This window comes from Megalobrama amblycephala, unplaced genomic scaffold (genome assembly GCF_018812025.1).
Source record: "Megalobrama amblycephala isolate DHTTF-2021 unplaced genomic scaffold, ASM1881202v1 scaffold415, whole genome shotgun sequence".
Taxonomy (NCBI): domain Eukaryota; kingdom Metazoa; phylum Chordata; class Actinopteri; order Cypriniformes; family Xenocyprididae; genus Megalobrama; species Megalobrama amblycephala.
In genome coordinates this window covers 288,981-313,421 of record NW_025953364.1, presented here as the reverse complement: position 1 = coordinate 313,421, position 24,441 = coordinate 288,981, and the positions used below count along the sequence as shown (strand labels likewise).

At 36.7% G+C, this 24,441-nt stretch overlaps 2 long non-coding RNA genes across 2 annotated transcripts; both read left to right on the top strand.

Annotated features, from left to right (window-relative positions):
- The first annotated feature begins 5,623 nt into the window (after positions 1–5,623).
- Positions 5,624–7,091, top strand: LOC125261437. The gene is made up of 5 exons (XR_007183292.1): positions 5,624–5,744; positions 5,839–5,976; positions 6,162–6,267; positions 6,355–6,464; positions 6,656–7,091. It is a non-coding gene; the product is annotated as an uncharacterized LOC125261437 (long non-coding RNA).
- A 5,629-nt stretch (positions 7,092–12,720) lies between these two features.
- Positions 12,721–13,602, top strand: LOC125261438. The gene is made up of 3 exons (XR_007183293.1): positions 12,721–13,215; positions 13,379–13,429; positions 13,545–13,602. It is a non-coding gene; the product is annotated as an uncharacterized LOC125261438 (long non-coding RNA).
- Positions 13,603–24,441: the final 10,839 nt, after the last annotated feature.

Genomic DNA, 24,441 nt, shown 5'->3' with positions numbered 1-24,441 from the left:
TTAACACTCTGAGGTCTAAAAACGCGCCGGCGCGTTTTGCAGGTTTTTTTTCACATTGCAGCAAAACAGACTTAAAATACTCTGTCATTTTTTGTCATAGAGACATAAGTAATACATCAATTGAAACTATAGAATATCTCCTTTTATTTGTATACACTCAGAGTAAAAACAAAATGTTGTGCTTTTTGTAAAATAAAGAAAACTAACATGATGCGTGATCTCTCATCTCCCTCTGAACGAAGTCCAATCTGATAGTTCTCAGAAAATGAACTGTAACTTAGTGAATACTAATCACAAAAAAATCATACTTATGTCTAACAAAACGTTGAAATGTCAGGTTTTAAATCATGTAAGTCAAATCGAAAACAAACATTCTGTGTTTATGTAATCTGTATGAAAAGAGAGCCATGTCAGAAGTCCGTGATTCAGCTCATTACCCACTAATGCGGCCACACCCACGGAGCCAGCGCTATTCACAGGCAAATTCAGAGACAACACATGCATTCATCATCTCAATCGTGTATTTATTGCCTTGAAAATTGTTTATCTGGACGAAAAAGCCATGGTTAGCGATCTCTGGAAGACATTCAGTAAATTCCTGTTTGGTTTCTTCTATTGATAAGTTTTAAGTGAGTTTTTGTTTCTTTAGCGCCCTCCGGCTGTAGTATGAATTGGTAAACACCATTCATGGAATATCGTCTTCTTCTTAGGTGAATTTGTGGACTAAAATGCACACAGCGCCCTCCGGCTGCAGTATGAATTGCAAACACCAGCGCTCATAGAGATAACAATGAATATTAAATAAAAAATAACTCCTCTGTATAGAAAATTGACATAAACATATGAGAATCCTATATTTCTCCAAATGTGCATGCTTTTAAACTAAAAGCCTATATTCAGACTCTTTGCATCACAGAAATACATTATATTTTAAAGTATAATATAAAACCATTATTTTATATTGTAATAAAATTTTTCTGTATGTTTCATATACCATGATGACCTTGAGACATCACAGAAGTTTTTTTTCACAGCCTACCTGACTGAAATGCCTCATTAATATGCAAGTCTTTTCAGGTCATTACTATTCAATTCTTTTGTCTTCACAGGTGAGAATGAGCCATTATTCATGGAGATTCACGCCTCCTCGCATACCGTGTTTCTTGGCAAAAAGTGTCTTACAAAAACTAAATCAGTATATTGTTATAAATGAAAGAGTAGTCAGCATAATTTTTACATAATTTTGAAGCAAAAACTCTAGTCTACAACCTTCAATACCCAAAAGTCTTGTGAACACAGATTTAATATACTTTTATTGGCCTTATATCAGTGACTTAAGTTTTTTGTTTTTTCAGTAACCACGCATAAACGTTATTCCTTCAAAAACACAAACATGTACACACATGTTCCTCACATATTATGGTAGCCTAGTTTGTGCTGAATACAGTGTAATGACACTTGTGTCATTAATATGTTTATGAACAACTGAAAAAAGCACAAATGTCAGGGCATGTCAAAACTTCTCCAGGCCCCAAATCAGCCTCAGACTCCAGAGGGTTAAGATAAAATAGATAATTGGATTTATTAAAAATAAAGATGCATGTAATGTTTTCATATTTAAGTCTTTGGGTGGCATTCATTTTCTTTTAAAATGTATTTTTTTGGTCGAAAAAATCCCAGTTAAACCAGCAAACTTTCATAAGCAGGCACTGCTGGCTTGGCAATTAATCTATAAAAATAATGTTTCACCGCATCAATACTTCATATGGAATAATAAAGACATCTTAGTACAAAAAGAAGTCAATCTTTAATCAGAAATGGGATGTTGGATGGAATTCTTACTGTTAGTCAGCTGCTTAATGAACAAGATTTACTTTTAACATATTCTGAATTTATCAATAGATTTATGATTCTTGTGAGGCCAAAAGAATATGCTATTATCTTTGATGCAATCCCTGACAGAGTTGTTACGAAATCCTGGATTCTATCCTATAAATGTTGATCGTCAAACCAGTTTTTGCAGTGATACAATATTTATGGGAGATATTAATATAGTAATAGATAAATGCAGTAACAAATATATATATATATATATATATATATATATATATATATATATATATATATATATATATATAAAACTATTTGCCTTGTTCAACAGTGTTTTGATCTACTAAATATGAAAATATTAACTGGAAAAGAGTATGGTAATAACAAATGCACTTTTTTTTTTTTTTTATTAATAATAAAATTAGAGAAGTGCCCTATAAAATTGTACACAGAATTTACCCTGTCAAGGAGTTGCTTGAACATTTCCATTTGAATATTGAAAACTGATGCGAATTTTGTGGCAATGCCAAAGAATCAGTGACTCATCTTTTTTTAATTGTATATATTAAAAAAAAATGTGTTGGTTGGATGTAATTTATTAATTTAATTTATTAGATCGTGTATACAAATAGATCTGTATGATGTGGTCTTTTTTTATTTATTTTTTATTCCAAATGCACCATGTGCTTCTTTATACAACTTTTTATTTTACTTGGAAAATATCACATTCATAGTTAGCACTTAATATTTCTGTATATGGCCAAATCATTCACAAAATCATACATAAAGGAATGTTTACGCTCAGGCTCGAAGCGTCTAAGCCAATAAGATTTGCTGAATTATCAACCAATGAAATTGTGCCCCGCCCCTTCTTCCAGACCGCTTGGAATCGTGAATCGTGGAACGCGTTATTGTGACGTCACAGTGCGCGCAGCCGCTTCATAAATCGAGTCAGTTGAAATTCAACTCTTTGTCAGAGTTTAAAGCTGCTCTTTGGTCTCTTGCGATCGATCTGTAGTACTGAGTGTTACAAGTCTACCGCTAGAACCAACAGGCAAATACAGTGTTCACAGCTCGTTGAGATGGAGCATCTGGCGACTGTTACATTGGACACTATGTTTGCCAACTTTCCACTGGAGCTGGAAAGCTGCAGCAGCTTGGACTCATTCGAGGACGCTCAAGTTGAGCCGCTGAGTGGCGCTGTGAAGCCGGCTGACAGAAAGGCCTGCAGTAGCAGCTGCCAACAGCTCCCGACAGAGGCGCCTCGACCACCGGCTGTCCCTACAGTCGCCTGGGAGGACGATTCAACAGGTAACTGATAACGTTAATAAGTCAAACTGCAGGAGACAATTACTTTGTGACTTCTATGTAACAGCATCAGCACTGTGTTTTTAACTTTTCAAGTGTTCTTGGAAATTTGCTGAGCACAGAAACAATGCAAAACCTGCTAATTATTCACATGAACTCGCTGCATTAGGACAGTTTTACTCGTGAATCATGTAGCTGTAATCTGTGCTGATAAAAACAATGTTTCTAATCAACATTCATTCATATACTGTATATTGTGTATTTTTAAAAATATATTTTTTGCATGTTGTTATTTCCTGTTTACTTCTTCTATTTTATTATCTGTGTCTTGTCACTGTCATTCTGTCTCTCATGTGTAAACATACCTGGCAATAAAGCTCTTTCTCATTCTGATTGTTTGCAGAAAAGCGCACACAAGGGAGGAAGTCTAAGAAAGAATCCATCCAAACCCAGGAAGAAACCCAAGTGTGTGCTTTTGTGCCTGAGGATCCATCGCAGGAGCTTCCACACACATCCAGAGTGGATCCGACAGGCACAGATCCGCGGGAGTCTGAGCCAACAGACAGTGAGTCTCCAGATATTACCACTCTGATTCATGTCTATGTCAGCCTGATGTTCCTGGGTTTAGTTTTCATTTTTCCTCGTCTTCTGCTGGTTCCTCACCTGAAAGACCACCAAAAGATCTGTAAGGTCATTTTTTTAGCGTGTGGAAAAAGCGCCAATTACTAAAAACTAAACTAGCCAATCAGATTTCTCTTTACCAATCTCACACCCATACACACACAAACACATTTGACTTCACAACACACAAACGCACACCTTTATTTATTCTCATTCCCTCTTGCTTTCTTAGTATGTCATGAGTGCACACAGATTAATAACCAATTTGGGGAAAAAACTGGCATTAGGTTAGTGCCCTTTATGGTACGCACAATTAGGATAATTACGGTGTGACTTCAATGTGAAACAGCATCAGCACTGAGTTTGTACTCTTTCTAGTGTTGTTGGAAATTGGCCCAGAAACTCTCATGAACTCGCAACATAAAGCAGCTCTACATTAGGACAGTTTTACTAGTGAATCATTCAGCTGTAATCTGTGCTGATAAAAACAGATGTTTCTAATCAATATTCATACATGTACTATCTATTTTTGTCTATTGTGTATTTTTTTTTAAATATATTTTTTGCATGTTGTTATTTCTTATTTACTTATTCTATTTTTATTATTTGTCTTGTCACTGTCATTCTGTCTCTCATGTGTAAACATACCTGGCAATAAAGCTCTTTCTCACTCTGATTGTTTGCAGAAAAGCGCACAAAATGGAGGAAATTCCTTGCTGGCCTCCGGAGAGCGTGGAAGTCGATAAAAGGATCCTTCCAAACCCAGGAAGAAACCCAAGTGTGTGCTTTTGTGCCTGAGGATCCATCGCAGGAGCTTCCACACACATCCGGCGTGGATCCGACAGGCACAGATCCGCAGGAGTCTGAGCCAACAGACCGTGAGTCTCCAGATATTACCACTCTGATTCATGTCTATGTCAGCCTGATGTTTCTGGGTTTAGTTTTCATTTTTCCTCGTCTTCTGCTGATCTGCACAGGTGTATTTCGTCACAAGCAGATGCTGCTGGAGTTCATTCTCATGCTGTATATTAACATGTTGTTGTGCATTTTTCAGGATGCTTTGAATCTCTTTATGATGTGGTAAAGAAACTGAAGTCGAGACGTGGTGTCAGTTATCATCTAGGATTTCGAAACTCCGATGACAAACGAGTATGTTGCCCTTTCTGTAGACACATATATATTCATATATTCTGTATATTTCTGTCTTTACTCTTTCAGTCCTGATGAAAACATCAGTGTTTACAGTTTTGATCAAAAAGGTACAGACTGTTAGATTAGATGTACACAATCAAAAATAAATCAGTTTACAAAAATGTTCTTCATTTTTCAGGTATTGATCAAATTTATTAAGAAGAACCGGCCTGAGAAACTAGTGGAATTGGTAAGTTGAAAAGACTTTATTCTTCATAAAATGTTTTATTAAATTCTAATTTGGTAATTGATTAAAGTTTGTATGTGGACAGAGTAAGATATAATTGAAATAGCCTAGAAACATCAGTTGTAAAGTACATTGCTTTCATCTTCGGCAGCCCTAGAGTGGAAAATGAAGTGTACCGGGCCTTTAGTTAGGAGATTTGAGATCGGTAAGGAGTTAACTAAGCTTTTGTCAATCTCTTTTCTTTAGCCTGGGTATTCCAACCCTTTAAGTCAAGAGGCAGCTGCAATGTTGATGGTGCAAAAGCCTCCAACTAGCGAGCATCTCGTACAACTATATGATCACTTTGTCATGGAAGATCAAGACATCTTGATTATGGAGTATCCACGTTCCTACATCAGCCTGTTTGATTATGTCCAACGAAACAGCAGTAACCTGACCGAAACCGAGGTGAAACTCATCATTCAGGGGCTCATTGTTGCTCTTCATCAGCACTGCATGAGTCGTGGTGTTTATCGCGGCACGTATATGAAAAACATCCTTGTCCACACAAAAACCCTGCATGTAAAGCTGATGGACTTTGGAGGCGCGCTGCTCGTCGAAGAAAGACGTGAGTCGGCTTTTTAAGCACAGTTCACTGATGACTTATTTACTACAGTTCACTGATGGTGTTTTACTGAACACTGAGCATGTGTTGCTTACAGGAGATGCTGAACCTCTATTAATCAGTGCAATCAGAAAATATGCTGAATGGGCAACAACTGAGGACTTACGCATACTGCTGGATCTGATGGTCCCGAGAATAAGTCGTTGCTTTTGGATGAGACCACGCGTGTCCAAAGGTGAGACCAATAACTAGTGTGAAAAACATATAAAGCCCTGACATGAGTGACCGTAAAATTATCAGTGGGCATCCAGAGAAAGTCATAGTAACAAATGCAGTGTATTTCATGGTAACATTACCTTACATGAACTACATGTCTCAGTCAAACATGATAATCAGATCTCTTATAAAAAATGTTTACAGAATGCCTGGATCTTCTTGAGCACCTTCATGATGTAAAGTCACGGATGACGTTACAGGCTATGTTGAAGCATGACTGGTTTAAAAGAAAAACTGAAGCATAAGAAAAGTAAGTTAATTTTATTTTTTTTGACAGATTAAGGCCGCCTTGGCACCTCTTGACCATAATTAATATCATGCTCTCATTATTTGCCAGGTTCCCCTGCATTGGCAGCTCAGGGCCTATAGTTCAGCTGTATGGGTCATCAGCCGGGGACGGTTCACGCTTTAACCCTGGAGCGTGGATAAGACCACGTGTGTCCAAAGGTGAGACCAACAACAGGTACAAAATGGAAATGACATTGCTTGAAAAACATATAAAGCTCTGACATGAGTGACAGTAAAATTGTTTGTGTCAAACCTTGATGAGTGTAAAGAGATGGAGAGATGTTTTTTTGATAGATTCAGGCCTTCTTGCCACCTCTTGACCTTAATATCATGCTCTCATTATTTGGCAGGTTCCCCTGCATTGGCAGCTCAGGGCCTATAGCTCAGCTGCGGGGTCATCAGACTGGGACCCCGGGGACGGTTTACGGCTTTAACCCCGGGACGTTCCCCTTTCACCCCTGCATGATGACACTGATGGCAACTGTCCTCTACTTGTGAACTGTTTGTGTGCCACCAACCTACTCAGAACATTATCGCGTCCCACTGATAGCGGCCTTGTGCGAGCCCCACCTTGCAGCCTGACAGGAAGTGCTGGAGGCTTACATTTGGACTCCGTTCTTCCAGGCCAGACCACCATGTTTCAGACAAGCGTCGTGTCAAGCCCAGCCATTTTCCTGAATTACTGTGGACAGTGGATTTCACACAACTTCAGTGTCACACAATTTAACGCCACACCTTGTACTTGCCTGGAAGCTGGCTTTAATCAATCCTTCCTTAGTGAAAAAATAGCACTTAAGCATTTATTCAAATGTAATTTAGTGTAACTAAATGTATTTGTGGCACACTGTAAATTGTTATACTTAAAGTCTGTTCAAGTGGATCAACTCATTTTGTACTAAATGCATTTTAGTTGTCCAAAAGCAGTGCTGAAGTTCAGGTTGTATTAATTGTAAACTTGAAGTGTGCTAATGGCATCATTATTGTGTGCTTCTAATACATTAAAGTGATCTTTAAAAATAATGGCACAGCTTAGGAATTTGCCTTTTACTGGTATTTTACAGACACCCCCTAGTATACCAGTAAAGCTCACTTATCTAGAGATCAGAGAGACATTGGGAACAGATATATGTACACCCATGGATTCAAACCCGGGTCGCTGCCACACAAGCGCGCTCGCTTTACCAGTTGCACCACCAAGCAGATTTACACAATGCAAAACTCGGGTTACTTTGTGTTTTTTCTATATTCTTATGTGTAACACTATAAGCAAACATTCCAAAAAATGCTTAAAACTTTAAAAAAGTCCTATTTCATCTTTAATCATTGGTTAACTAATTTAGATGGAAAATGTTTTTTTAGACATTCACCTCAATAGCAATACATTTTAGAGTTTACAGAGTAAACTAGAATTGTCTTGCTTAAACGAATTCAAGAGAAAAACCATGACGGTTAATCGCTACAAAAAACAATTATTCTGTTTTGAAACAAAAGCCAGATTCATTATTATTATTATTATTATTATTATGGTAACACTTTACAATAAGGTTCATTAGTAACATTAGTTAACATGAACTAATGATGAACTGCACTTATACAGCATTTATTAATCTTTGTTAATGTTAATTTCAGCATTTGCTAATACATTATTAAAATGAAGAGTTGTATTTGTTAACATTAGATAATATGCTGTGAATTAACATGAACAAACTAAGAACAGCTGTATTTTTATTAACTAATGTTAACAAAGACTAAAATACAGTTACAAATGTATTGCTCATGGTTAGTTCATGTTAGTTAATACATTAACTAATGAACCTTATTGTAAAGTGTTACCATTATTGTTATTGTACGATTGCTATCTGCATAAACATTTGCATATTTTATTAAACCTGTAAAAACTCTGCTATTATTACAAATGAATGTGATTCTGCTGTTTAATCAATGGAGACTGACTGAAGTGCTTATGCAAATACAGTAGTCAACATTTGAAGTGGATCAAAACCTTCATCAAAGTTGACCTAAAACCTTCTTCTTAGGACAGCTTCGTTCTTAGGAGAACTTTGATTCACTTTTTTGATCCACTTCAGATGTTGACTACTATACATTTCAGAGAGATAAGATGCAACACGATAACAGGAAACGTCATAATGATGATGTTGAACACCAGGTGGCAGTGTTGTAAGAAAATATTACCCCTCATACTTAACGTTACAAACACGCTTCAAGTTGCAAAAATGCATCAATTACTGTAAATATTGTTTTGTTTTGAGAAGAAGCCTAACGCCTGAAATGATTAATTAACTGTTAAAAATATAATATAAATCCATATATTTGTTTATAAATTGAACTACTGTTTAAACTTAGTTTGAAATAGTCAGACAAAGACTAGACTGCATTTGTAAAATTTCATATTGCATTTTACAGACAGATGTTTGCTCCATTAACTGTAGCACTTTAGAGTGAAACTCCTATTTTTTTGTATCCACTTTTCTCTTTTCGTTGTCTTTATTACCCACTGACAGCTAACTCTTAAAGAGATAGTTCACCCAAAATAAAAATTATGTCATCGTTTACTCAGCCTCAAGTTGTTCCAAACCTGTCTGAATTTCTTTCTTCAGTTTCTTCAACCAAACAGTTGATGGCTCTATTGACTTCTATAGTATCTGTTTGAGATGATTAATTACCCATATTCTTCCAATTACCCAAAATATCTTCTTTTGCGCTCAACGGAAGAAAGAAATTCATACAGGTTTGGAGCAACTTGAGGGTGAGTAAATGATGACTGAATTTTCGCTTTTGGGTGAACTATCCCTTTAAGCCTGAAGTACCTGAGGGCTGTTTCATAAAAGATGCTAAGAAAAGCGAGGATTAAACTCCAAAACCTGACTTGAATTAACCTAACAAATGAGTTGGGGCTAAAGCGGTTTCATAAAAGGTAATTGAAGTTCACGCTGTCCCGCTAAATCAATCCAGGTTCACCTAGTCAAGATAATTTCGCGTGCACGCTTTTTTAAGCAGCCCTAGAGGTCGATCATGGATCAAATCGATCCACCATAGGAAACGGCATGTACATTTTGTGCTATTTTATGTGTTTAAGACATGTGTTTTCAGTGCATAACTTACTTTTCACAAGTTTATTCTCCATCTGTAAATGTTAGAAAGTCATGATAATATTTCCATTTTGCTGCGTGCTAAACAGACGGGACGCAATAGAAGCGCAATAATTCTAAAATATACATTTCGCTAAAATATTTGATGTTGGACATTAAATGTGCCTTATGTACAATTTTAACCCTACAAGTAAGTGTATTTTTATGATAGTAACTGTAAATGGACTATTGTAATGGGGTAAATCAATATACTTTGGGACAATTACTGAGTTTAGATTCATCTTACCAATTAAAATTTAGTCTCTTCATATTTATTTTAATTTTTAATTTTGTGATTTTAATTTCTGCTCTTCTAATAAACATAAAGAGAACTACAGCTGCCAAACAAAACCAGAGAGAAATGTATTCATATATTTTAAAACAATCTAATTAAATATTGGGCACAAAACATTTAGCCAGTAAGAAAAGAAAACCTGTAGGTGACACACACACACACACACACACACACACACACACACACACACATACTGACATATGTGGTTTATGAGGTCATTGTGACTTTTTGGTGGTTTACGGGGACACACCTTTCCTAACATCCAATCGACATGAAAGTCGTGTCGACATCAAATCAGGCTTCAAAAAAACAATTTCACTTTTATAACACACAGATATTAAATATGTGACATTTCACAGTCTTGCGGGGTCGGTCCAAATTGTGGTTTTGTGGTTTATGAGGCCACTTTTACACACAACACACAAACCTAGCCTCAATCCTGGTTTAAGGGGACTGACAAACATTAATAACATTAGTTTGCTCTGCTACTGAAAGAAGGGTCTTCATGACAATAGCACAGCTCCTGGCTTTCCCCAGCTAAAATCCTAAGAAAATCAATTTCACAATTGATTTGTAGCCTAATTATGCAGTAAAATATTATATATGATCTGGGATTATTAAAAGAAGCTGTACCATTTGACATTTTTATTGGAAGGACAATGTAAATGCTTGGAAATATTTAACATCTTTAATTCCATTCATTATTTCTAGTGTGCCTGCAGTTCAATAATCACACTAAGTTTTGTGCTTTGTTACTTTTAATCAGAAATAAAGTATCAGCTTTCAAATTCTATCAGTTTTATCACAAAATTATTTTTTTTCAGCCACAGAGAGACGTCAGTAAAACCCAGTGTCACATAAAGCTTCATTTTTAATCGGTCATGGGAATGAGCAAGGAGACATGCGCAATGCAGACTTGTTAGAAAATGTGAACTCAATGAAATCGTGGCTTGGGGTGGCTTCACTTGTTACCATGTCTTGAGCAGTTCAGTCCTATATTGGTAGTTGTAGCCATTGCAGTGTGAATGTCATCTCAGCTATCACAGCGTAAGAATGTGTCAGCGTGGACACGCATTGTCTACGACAGGCATAGTTCTGCCTCATTGTAGTTTTAGTTGATGCAACAGGTGTAAATATTTATTGTAAAGATGGACGTTGCAAAGTCTGAGATCTTTTCGCTTTAACTAATTTAATGTATTCCATTTAAAAGTGTAAGTCGCTTATTGCAACTATTCGTTCATTAAATGAATAAAATCAATGTAAAATCTGCAATTGTGCTGATAGTCAAGAAACAACACTAATGGTAGTCTCATGTTGCTTACAGTTTTTTACAGACACTAGGACACATTTCTCAATACTTAGGTCACTTTTGCAAAACTCTTCACACAGTTCTCCTAACCAACTTTCAGCTTGGCAAAGCAGTTCATTTCACATTCAAAATGCACTACAACTACCAAAACACTTTATTCAGGTCTCAAATCAACTCATTCTTCCAGAGCACTAGCAAAGGTTGACAGCGGACAAACACACTTTGTCACCCACAAAACAATTACCTAAAAAACACTTAAAGGTGCTAAAGAGGATGTTTTGTTTTATACATTTTTGCAATATTACTTGAAACTGTCTTTACTAACTGATAAAAGACTATTTATTAGGTGCACTGAAAGGAATAATATTAATATACATCATCTGTGCACGAGGTAGGGCCTTAAAAACATCAGCCAATCGTTTACGTGATCATCGCATAAACGATTGGCCCTCTGGCTTGTCAATCACTGCCGTGACGTTCCTTGTGAGAGACGAGTGCGGCTGCGCGCTCCAGTAACTTTCCACACTCCACAGGCGCCGCATGCAATGTTTTTGTCAGGAGACAGGAGTAACAACTGCAGATTATGAGTTACCTGCGGTGAGTCCGACATAATGAATCCACGGCTTTAAGTCACGCACACACTTAACGATTGTAAGGCTGATTATGAATGTAAATTGATACTTATGACTGATCGCGCTCAAACGCGTCCAGTCAGAGCCAGTTGCGTTCAGTCTGCGATTACAGTCGGTGTTCAAACTCCATGTGAAAGTATATAAATCTGCTTCAGGAGCAGGAAACAATCGCTGTATGTTGAGCTCAGTCAGAATGTTTTAGCTAGTCGTTAAATGTGTGCCCGGCTTAATAACACAGCGAATGCCGGTGGTAAACAAACACTCGTGCACGAGTTTTGGGAGGCGTTCACTCGAAATGAGCTGTGAAGGAGGGGGGTTGTTCTTATGCATGCGCTCATTTCAAAAACTCAGTCGACGAAAAGAACCTCTGTACCACCTTTAACAACATGTAGCATTATACAATGTTTTCTTGTGTAAAACAAGGACACATTTCTGTATATAATTCACTGCAATATATGCTACTGGAATAAATCAGACATGATGCAGAATTCGTCGACATTTTATGTCGTTTATTTATTTTTATTTTTTTGCACTGAGTAATTCCAAAATACAAGAATTTGTATACACACCATCCACTGATACAGATACAATTCAATTGTTTTTATAGCATTTAATTTTAAGATTTAAAATATATTTCATTAAAATGTTATTACTGTAGGAATGTAGAAAATTGCTGTCTTATTCAGTTTTGTATTATGTTATTGTTTTGAACATAAGTTTAACAGTTTTGAAAACAGTATGTAAGCATGTGCAAATTGGCCTGTACGTACAAAGAGTTTTGGCAGTTGTTGTGTCTGAGTGAGAAAAGAACTCATGAGATGTAGTCATTGAATGCATTTTGTGCCAAAGCAATGATAATTGATCCTCAGTTTAGCCCACATAGACTTCTGTTGTGCTCACTGTGTGAAGAGTTTTGCAAAAGTGACCTAAGTATTGAGAAATGTGTCCTAGCGTCTGTAAAAAACTGTAATGTTAGGAGGATGTCGACATGAAAGACTTCTTAGTCTTTCCAGGTTGGACCAAAGCAAACGGGCCAGAACACTTTGTTCTCTGTGTAAGGGAATGTTACTGTTACTAAATACTACATAGTATACGTATTGGTAATTAAGTTGGTTAGTTCATGTGTATTCCAACAAAGTGAACTGCAGCTCTACTCTTTGTCCTAATGACTTTTAAACTTATGTGAATGTCTTTAACCATTATCACATTATAGATCATGAAGCCACTCCTGAGAGAGATCCTCTTTTTAGACTCGCAGTACACATTGCATGAGTCTGGGTTCGGTGATGCTGAGTACAGAGCCATATTTAGGTCCACATTTGAGGCTTACTGTTTGCTATGTTCATATAGCAACTTACATTTTGGCTACGTTCCTATAGCCTGTACTGATATGTTTCAGCTGATAACGTCTCAGTGGTTGTCACATCTATCTGTTTCAAATTATTTATATTTTTGCTTGTATAGAGATCTTGCTCAGAAAATTGATACAGGGAGCTGGACTGAGAAGACTGGGCATGATATTGTGGTGAATAATATATTGCATCATTTGATATTACAATGAAATATGATTGCCTGTAATTTGCATTTCATATACAAGACATGTGACAGAGAAGACAGTAGCTTTGATCTACAGTCATGTTTCATGTATGTTTCAACTAATCTTACCTTATTTTTTTGGTTGATTTTAGGGCTTGCCACACCAGATCTGTGGAAATGACTGTGGGATTTTTATGCTTATGGTAAAGTGTCCATTTGTGTGTGTGTGTGTGTGTGTGTGTGTGTGTGTGTGTGTGGTAAGCAAATGCATGTTTCTGTCAACATAGTAAATAAGATGTTTTCCTTCTTCTGTTTCAGTATACACTCTCCATTGTGACAGGCACAGGGTTTCAATTCCAGGAGGTGAGTTGATTCAGAAGGGTGAAAGTGATACTTTAAATGTTTCTTATACACATACTTGTTTATATTGAAGGAAAGGGACAAATTAAAAATATGTGTGTATGTGTACATATACACATATGTGTGTATATGTATGTGTATGTTAAAAATATGTGTATATTCACCTGATGACATCATTAAGTTAATGTTTTAAGTAGACACCAAAGAAATTTTTATGCAATATTCTAGATTAATCTTGTTAATGTTTGAAAGGTATGGGCAGAGGTTTGCCTTCTGGACTGATGAGGCCAGAAGCTTGTTACAGGGAACCTTTCAGCCAATATTCAGAGTGCCAAGAAAGCGTGCCATCACTGAGGAAATTCCAGCCCTCATGCAGGCTGTCTTTGACCGCACTGCAGAGGAAAAGAGACTGGTGGACTTCATTGTACAGTCATCGGGAGCTGAACTGGATTTGGTGGTACGTAGACATATTCATCACTCGCAGTAAATAAATCAACCAGGGCTTTTGTTAAAAATATTGTCAGCTATGCGCCCCATTTATTGGCAGTGACAGGCCAATAAAAATCCTGTCTGTGATTGGTCACCTACCTACCTGCCCACACTCTGCCCATGCACTCATTGATCTTCAGCAGAGTCTTCCTCCAGCAGTATTTAGGCAGTGCATGCTAATTTGTTTGAGGTTTGGCTTTGAAATAAGCCCTAAATGTATGGGGTGGAATATTTTTGGTTGATTGCTTTCAAAATCTACCTTAGTCTTGCTTGTTTCTCCAATTCTGCATATTCTAGCTTTAAAGTCAGTTGTTCCTTCACTAACGGCGACCACACAATACACTTAAAAATCCTATTACAACAAAATAATTGTAATAATTGTGGCAAAATAATTTCCCCGTAGGACGTACTCAATGGGAAGACTTCAAAGTGGTATCCTCCGAAGTCCTTACGCCAGGTGCCTGTCTACCTTGACAGTGAGGAACAACAGGACAACCTTTTTGCTTTTCTGAAGTCAGTATTACATAAGACACCAACGAAACTGAGCTTCACAGATGAAGTGCAGTTAATCTGTGGTGGTCTATTTCCAGAGGTATGCATAACAATATAATGTATTGTGCATGTTTCTGCCCTTTCAAACTCTTACTGTATATTATACCATATGCTGCTTATCTACAGACCATATTTCAATTAACAATTTTCTTTTGATAGGCCATCATATATGGCCTGGCTGGGCTTCAGAATTTGTCTCTGAAGGATGCTGAGCAGGTCTTCCTCTCTGGTCCACATTATCATCACAGGTAAGTGTAGAAAATTGAATTGTTTTTACACAATGTCCAACGTATCCTTTTATTTTTTTAACAGCATTTCTGTTAAACCAGCAGTGATTATTTTTTTTATTTACTATTTCAGTGAAGTGGAGGAATTTAACAGAATGATAGAGAAACGATAGAGAAACGATTGAGAAAAGAAGGGAGAGCATCCAGTTGGTAGGTAGTGCTGCTGCATACATCACAGTGTGTGCTTTAAATATTTAAAGGACAGGAAAAGTCAGATCTCTTGCATCTCTCTCTATTATTTTTTTTTTCTCGGTCCAGATGTGCTTTATTGACATGAATGTTTCAAGAACCTGTTCACCCAAATCTTTGAACAGTATGCAATAACAGTAATATGAACATTATTTGGTATGAAGATTGATATAATTTTGTATCGTATATAATGTGTGTGTTCTGTGGTGACTAAGATCTTTAAAATTTGAAATTAAAAATTAGAGAGTTGAACAAGTTCAACTAAATGTTCCTTATTTCATTCACTTCTCTATCTTTCTCTCTCTTAGGAGTCAGTGAAGACGTTGTGCATGAAGTTCTTCCTATGTGGTTCACGTCATGAACAAATTTGTTTTTGTGTGTGTTCAAATTCAACTGTTGCAATATATTATTTTATAAAATATACACAATCTTAAATCTACCCCCAGAGTCATCCTTGTGTTTTCCCTCTGTACTTGAAAATGTGATTGACTGAAAAGGCTATACCATTCCTTGTTTATTTTACTTGATGAGTTATTAAATTATGCAACTTGGACCCAATAATTACTCAACATTCCTAGAAACCTGATTTAATTGCAATAAAGAAAGCAGTAATTGGGTGTAATAAACCTTTAAAAACCTCTTTAAAAAAAAAAGGGTTAAAATACTGCCTTGGTGGCACTTGTTTCGGTCCTCTAAAACTAGGGTCCTGGAAATGCATTCCTGGGATTGCGGTTCTCCGATTCATTTCGTTTTGACATCTCGCGTGGTTCTGTGTGATTTGGACAACTTCAAGTTACGCCCCTTTCTTGTTACGCCCACCTCTTGCAGTCCGCAGACAGATTCTACTGGTTTTAACTGAAAAGAGCTTGCACTGACATATCTTAAAATATGTCAGGGCAATTGTTTCTAATTTGGCACACAAGTAATGCCATTCTTTTTTTTTTTTTCTAAGGCACATTATAAAAAGGTAGTTAAAAATCCTAATTGAAATAAGGCCTAACGGCTTAATCTAAGCCATGTCTGTGAAACCCTGCCATTCTTTTTTATGTATTTAAACATAATGCTGTAAATTGCCAATATGCTTTGTTGTAACTTACAAGATACTTTTTCTATTAATGTTTCCTGCTATTTAGATAACTACCTAATATTACCTCTGATGTTATTTACTAATTGAATAACGTATTTTACTGGTCGAATTATTTAAAAAACATTCTGCATGGTGTGGCAAAAATAATTTGTTATGATATAAACAGCATATACCTTGTCTGTCCACAGTTTCTAATTCAGAAAGGCTTTTTTTTTTAACTGTCAGCTCCCTAGTTCACTAGTCAGGGCACTGGTCAGGGATCGGCCATTTTAAGGTATCAATCTTTTCAATCGCAAAACTATTTGCACTGAAACGTTTGCTCCCTAAAGTTCCTCAATTCAGCGTGAAAACGGCATGTTGATGTGCCCACTGTGTTTCTTTAACAGTCATTGTGAAGCGCGAAACAATAGATCTCCAGTTATTTTCTCCTCTGGGAATTAGATTTTTCTTTAAGGATAACAAAAAAATGAAGCCATCTGTTCGCATTATTTCAACTACTTTTTTTAAATGAACAATCATGTTTATCAGCTGGATTTGTGGTGGAAACCTACATTACCCATGAATCATGCTAAACAGAAAATACCGCCGTGGCCATCACACATTTCGAAAAGCTTCAAATAGGAGCTTAAAAAATCCTTTATCTGTCTTTGCCCATAACAGGGATTGAAAAGTCAGCACAGATAGGCCTACTACTAAATAGTGCATTCTCTATCAACACTGAATGCAAGTTTCATTTAAAAAGAAAAAGTTTGAACAAAAATTGAGAAAATGGCGTTGTTGTCAGACTACATTTATACGGAAGAGGATTAGGGCCAAGCAATAATAAAAAAATAAAACCATCTTGAGAATAAACTTGTTACTTTTTAAAAAAGTCGTTAAATTTACGAGAAAAAAGTCGTCAAATTACGAGAAAAAATTCGTTAAATTATGAGATTATTAAATTTACATTTATTTAAATTTTATTTTTTTGCTTTTTTTTGCACTTTGTCTATCTTGTAAATTTGTATATTATTATTTTATTCTTTTATGTGTCTTGTCTTGTCGCTGTCACTCTGTTGCACTGTGGAGCTTCTGTCACTAAAACAAATTCCTAGTATGTGTAAACAACATACCTGGCAATAAAGCTCTTTCTGATTCTGATTCTGAAAAATGTCGTTAAATTTCGAGAAAAAAGTTGAGATAAAATGTTGAGAATAAAGTCATTAAATTAACGAATTTATTCTCGTAATTTAACAACTTTTTTCTCGTAATTTATTGACTTTATTCTCATAATTTAATGACTTTATTCTCAACATTTTATCTCGACTTTTTTCTTGAAATTTAGCGAGTTCTCGTAATTTAATGACTTTATTCTCAACATTTTATCTCGAACTTTTTTCTCGAAATTTAACGGCATTTTTCTCATAATTTAACGAATTTGTTCTCCATAATTTAATGACTTTTTTCTCGTAATTTAATGAGTTTATTCTCAACATTTTATCTCGAGTTTTTTCTCGTAATTTAACGAGTTTATTCTCAACATTTCAGTTCGACTTTTTTCCTCTAAATTTAACAACTTTAATCTCGAGATGGTTTTTATTTTTTTATTATTGCTTGGCCCTAATCCTCTTCCGTAACATTTATGAATGAACCACTTGTTTAAAAATATTCCTGGTCTACTGGCATTTGTCATCTGCCTGAAACATTACCATGCCCATGATAATAAACTATCATTAACTAGCAGAATTTGTCACTTTATATCAGTTAAATTGATTCAAAAATATTTGTTTTGGACAAATAATGTCCCATGCTGGTTGGAAATCTCCTACCAGTAGATTTATTTTCTGTTGTCTTATGTTTTGAGATTTAGTTGGGCAGCCTAATAATGTAAGACAAAGCCAAATGTTTGAGTTGGCAACCCTGCTTATGTACATGTTTTCAGGTGTTTCTTTAATGCTGAACTATGCTTGCTTCCCCCTATAGTTGTATCTGCACGCAAGAATGTTCAGACTGAAAATACAGCAAACTCATCAGAAGGCAAGTAATTCAATACAATTGCTGATACATGTGTGAAGTGGGAAAAGATTCATTGGTATTTGCCTCTCCTGATATATCAAACAGTATTTCGGTATAAAAAGTATACTCAAGTGAAAGTATGCATACAGTGTTTGCACATTTTCAAAATAAATAAAATTATGGTTAATTATTTGTTGTTGTTTTTTGTAAAGCTAAAATAACAAGTAGATTTATCCTAATAACTGTGGTATGTGTAGCTATTTTCCATTACAAATATCAACACGAATAATATACAAATGTAAATATCTGGGTCAATTTGCTTAAAGACAAAGTAAAATTTAAGGGCTTTTAACTTTACAAGGAAAAAATACATTTATATTTATGCAAAATACAAAATAATAATGTGGCTTTAATAAAAATATAATGGGCTTGCTCATTGAAGTTTAGCCATCCAACTACCTATTATATTATACACTACATAAAACCCATCTATTTTTTTTTAGCTCATAGCATCCATCCAAGTACTCCTGGGATGGGTTCACAAATGAAATGACTGGTTATGAGGATTGAAAACAGTAGGCTTTTGACATAAACCATTCTTCACAATATGGAAATGAAGTTGATCGAAATGTCTGTTTCAGGCCAATGTTAAAACTGTTTAAAGGGGTCACATGATGCTGGTAAAAAAGAACATTATTTTGTGTATTTGGCGTAATGCAATGCGTTTATGCAGTTTAAGGTTAAAAACACTTTATTTTCCACATACTGCACTTACATCATATAGCATAGCATATTGGCTACAACTAGACGGGACATATCAGATGAAGACTCTTCTCCGCTTCCTCTTCTTGCTCCCTTTAAATACATACCCTTTATAGACAGTGTTTTTGAGTAAAGAAAACACTTTACAATTTTTTTTTTTCAAACATCAGATCTCAATTTACCTTTGCATTGCATAGACGAGATGTCCAAACTGCGTGCAGCACTTCATTCACGAGGTTGTCGGATTTATGACTAAAGCCGGATTCACACTGTGCGATTTATAATAGTCCTTTACGATGGTTGCTTGTCAGACTGTATGAACATGATCCTCATATCACACTGTGGGATCTCAGCTGTCATTAATGTCAGACTGTACGACAGTCAAGACGCGTTAAAAACGGACGTGTGCATTGTAGCAAATTAGCTCAAAATAAATATGAATAATTAATCATAACTAGTTATAATTAATTGTTAATATTTGGATCAGTTAATAAAATTAACTTAATGTAATAAAATTAATATTACAATCAATTAACCCATTGTCCAATGAACACACAGTGTTAATTGTTTATTAATTCTAAGAAATGTTCATTTCCAGGTTATGGGAAATAACAATCTTATTGTACAGTACTACTAAGAGCCTGTAAGTCAGGATCGACATGAATAGGGACTCCAGTATATGAGCGCAAAACACGGACAACTTTACGTGTGACATGAACAAGACTTTATTAACTAGACTAAACACTTAACTACTCTAACATTCACACTCATACATGCATACAGTTTACCAAGAGAGAGAGAGAGAGAGCTAAAGCAGAGTACAGGAAAGCAAGAAGTTACAGCACTGTTTGAAATTCAGCAGATCAACAGCCTTGAGCAAACCATCAGTTTAGTTTTAACACACCCTTCTTTAAAAGGGGTAAGGATACTCAGTGTATCACATAAGGAGACTAAGTTTGATACTTGCATGTCTCTCCAAGTTTGAATTAAATCTGTCCTGATGCAATTTGTGGAGGCTCCCGTTGAATCTTTGCTAAACTTGTCTTGATGAAAGAGAACCAGTTGGATTCAGAGGATCTTTGGTGAATGGAAGTTTCTAGGCCATAGCCTGGCACATGCTTGGGGTTTCACAGAAGCTTCTAGCTTCTTACAGCATCATCTTAACATCATCATTTGTCAGTAAAAGAGAAGCAGAAGAGAGTTTGATCTTGAGATCAGTGAATATAAGGGTGAAGATGTCACACCCTCTTGAGGTGTCTGAGCCAATAAGGAGTTTCCCTTTCAGAGGGAAGTTTTACGAGTCTTTGTTCTGTAGCAAGATATTAAGCATAAGACACTGGATTGGATGAATGAGAGAATAACCTTCTAGATTCTTATAATACTAACATGTCACAGAGTTAGTAACATAAATTACCAAATAGGAAATGAAAGTTGGAGTCTGTAGATACCAAACATGTTGCCAATGTGATTTGAGTTAACTATACATTTGCAACTATGGAACATTAATACCAAAATAGTTCAAAAGAGAGAATTAATACATAGAATAAACCCTAATGAAAGGAAAGTCATGAGATGGGAAACATGGATACATGTTTATACATTTCCCGAGTGGTTATATAGAGAATACATAGGATTAAGAGAGTTTATTTGTCCTTCTCAGAAAGAATGAAGTCAGAGTCACTAGTCTCTGCAAAATTCCTCCTGATCGTAAAAGGTCCAAGGTATCTGTAACAGGACACCTAGTTCTGCCTGTGGTTTAGCTACGTTTGGGATGCTAGTTGCAGTTTTAGGGGGATGGGTTCACAGAACTTTGATAGAGTGAGTTCATGGGTAATTCATTAAATACAATGAATAATTGTGTGGCTGATTGGATCCAGACGCTACAACATTCATTATACAGAATAATGAATATTGAACATATATGAGCATGGAGAAAATGACAACAAACTCCCGAAGCACAAGGGCAAAAGAATATTTAAAAGAGCTAATAATAGGCTACTTTGATTATGTTTACGAGCACTGCAGTCTCATGATAAACAACACAAACACAGAAAGAATAAAGACAATGTATTTTTTGTCCATTTTTCTTTGAATTTTCAATCTAAACCAGTCTTTTGTCTGTTAGAATAATCATGTCATTGTGATAGGCCACACCACTGTATCAGTGTCCAATTTGCACATATAATTTATTTGAAGAAGACTTGATGAAATATGTGTGCATATACCGTGCTGGTTCAGGTTTGGTGAAGGAGAATATGTGAAATATGTCTATAAAAACTTTAAACATGGATACTTTATTCTGTATGAGCTTTGGATCCATGTGGCTAGTGTTGTTAAACACAAAGCAAAGTTCCGCGCTAAAACCGATCAAATGCACGCTCCGCCTGTATATCATAACAACAATTGTATTTTTGATGTGTTCATATTTAAACTCAAGTTCTGACTGCATCACGGGCAAAATACAAACAACACTCATGTGCTGCTGTGCTGAGGGAAACATACATACGGCAACAACACTCATGTGCTGCTGTGCTGAGGGAAACATACATACGGCAACATGCTGAATACCGCTGAATACCGATGGCATCAGATTTTTTGATGTTGCTCCGACTTTGCTTTTCAAACCGGAAGACAGAAATCGCTCTAAAAAATGCAAAATAATTAATTTCAACTTTTAAATAAAATTAATGAGTACCTTTAGTGTTTTCAATGATGTGCAGCCTATACATATCTGTTCACAGCTCAAAAAATGTGTTCTGGGGTTTCATGACCCTTTAATGTTAGTTCATGTTAGTTCTTAACGATGCCACATTACTTTATTTTAATAGCATAAAAATTGGCATTTGTTCAAAATTACATAAGCCAAAATTTGAAAAGGCTTTTAAAGTATTGTCATGAAAAGGCTTTTTAAGTTCATGTTAACTATAGTCTGCAGGATAGTGTTAATGTCTACACAACCTTATTAAAGTGTTCCAGGTCCATTAAACATACTAATGCTTACATGGAGGGACTACCCTAGAATATCATGCACTTTGCCAACTTTTTCTTATTTTCACTGGCATTTCTGGACTAGTGTCGAGGACTAGTGCATCTTCAAGCCTAAATTCATGAGTAAAATACTTAAGTACAGTTAAAATCGGATACTCCAAGACTTTTACTCAAGTTGTCTTTTACCCCTTTTCCACCAAGGCAGATTGAGTGCTAGTTCGGAGCCAGAGCCTAATTCAAATCAGTTCTTTGTCTTTCGACACCCAAAGCACCAGCTCCGAACCAGGAAAAGTGGTTCGTAAGTAGCACCAAAACATTGCTGGGCTAGAAGAAAGAACCGCTTGCATCAGGGGCTGTAGGCGGGGTTACCGTGACCAACAAGAAACTTGTGACTGCCTTTTTTGCAATAGCAACTAATCGAGCTAATAGCAGCTTGATTGTAATCACCGTCTATATACAAATTACGGCGAGCCGTGTTTGGATGCCGATGTAGTTTGCAAAGCCATAAGCATCAACAGTAGTGAAACATCCGCGATTGTTGATAGAAGGCTTGTTCGAGATGCATCGGAGCAGCACGGACCGATTCGGCGGGTGACATCGGAGTGCCACGGGTCTCTCTGCGGGAAGCTGATGCATCTCGAACAAGCTTGGTGTGGTGTGTTTGGCGCTGCGCTGCACCGCACCGCTAGCTTTCCTGTGAAATATGAGACGCATACAATGACATAAGACCTGGCTCTCTAGCCCGTGGAAAGACAAACCGGTTCTTAGAAGGCTCGTCAGTTGAACCGAACTCCGAACTGGCACTACCTCTGAACTAGCACCCGGTTCGTGCCGGTGGAAAAGGGGTATTAGAATTGGTCACTTTTAACTTGTAACGGAGTCATTTTCATTGTAAAATATGTGTACATTTATTCAAGAATTGTTTTCAGGTACTCTTTAGACCTCTGCTCTTTCCACAGTGATGACTTCTAAAACCGTTCTCTTTCCAGTGAATCCTCATGTGGACCTTAAGGTCCCCTTTAAATATGAAACTCTTTCCACACTGACCACATGTAAATGACTTCTCTTCAGTGTGAATATTCATGTGTTCCCTAAGGCTTCGTTACCATGTTGAAGCCATTCCTCGCACAGAGTGCAGGTGTAAAGGCAGGAATACACCAAGCCAACATCAACGAACTAGTGGCACCGAAAGCAGACTGTGGTTTTGGCTCACGTCGGCAGCATCTGTGTCTAAAGTTGCCCTGACACACCAAAAAATGCCTTTCAGAAACAAGCAGGTTTCAGTATCTGAACAGCCAATCAGAATGATCAGATGGACCGAGGAGCTCCGATGCCGATTCAACATGTCGAATCAGCCGGGAAAAAAAAGCAGCCAATGAGGACCAACTTCAGCCTGACGGTGTGGGACAGAGACACATTTTTGTGAATACGCACAAATTTTGTATTCAGATAGGCCGTTTTGTCCACACGGATCCGACGTTTTCGGAAGGTAAAACCGCTATTTTTTTAAACCGGCCCCCAGAGTGGATAAATCTGAAAACGCCGTCTTTGCGTTTTTGTGTGAACAAGCCTATCTGCATATTTTGAGAAACGATGATGTCATCACCCCACGTGTCGACCCTAGTCAGACCCCGCTAACCGCACAAAACAGCAGCAACAACAATAGCTGACTCTAGATGCTTGTGTTAATGTTGCAGAAGCCACTGAGCCAAAATAAAGCCTTATTCCTTTTAATGACTTTACTATAGTTTGTATACAGCGGCGCAAGGTTTATGCTTCATGCTCCAAGTCTTATTCGCTGCTTTCAAGTGTATCTCTGTGGCAGAATTACAGTGCCACATACTGGTCTGGCATGTATATACATCGTTTTGATTTGTTTCAGAGGTTTTGTGTGGACACAGGTATTTCTTGAGACAAGGAAAAAAAAAAGATTGCATAGGGTAAGCTCCGGCTTTGTGTGGACATAGCCTTAGTCGGCCGACGAACAAAAACTACCCTAAAAAACTACTTAAGGCAGGAACAAACTAAGGTGTGTTCCTGCCTTAAGGCTTTTCTCCAGTGTGTGTTCTCATGTGGACTTTAAGGCTTCTTTTACGACTGAAACTCTTTCCACATTGTCGGCAGATATATGGCTTTTCTCCAGTGTGAATTCTCATGTGGTCTGTAAGGTTTTCTTCACGTGTGTAACTCTTTCCACATTGTTGGCAGGTGTAAGGCTTCTCTCCAGTGTGAATTCTCATGTGGCCTATAAGGCTTCTTTTATAACTGAAACTCTGTCCACATTGTCGGCAGATATATGGATTTTCTCCAGTGTGAATTCTCATGTGGACTTTAAGGCTTTCTTCACGTGTGTAGCTCTTTCCACATTGTTGGCAGGTGTAAGGCTTCTCTCCAGTGTGAATTCTCATGTGGATTATAAGGCTTTCTTCATGTGTGAAACTCTTTCCACATTGTTGGCAAGTATATGGATTTTCTCCAGTGTGAATTCTCATGTGGATTATAAGGC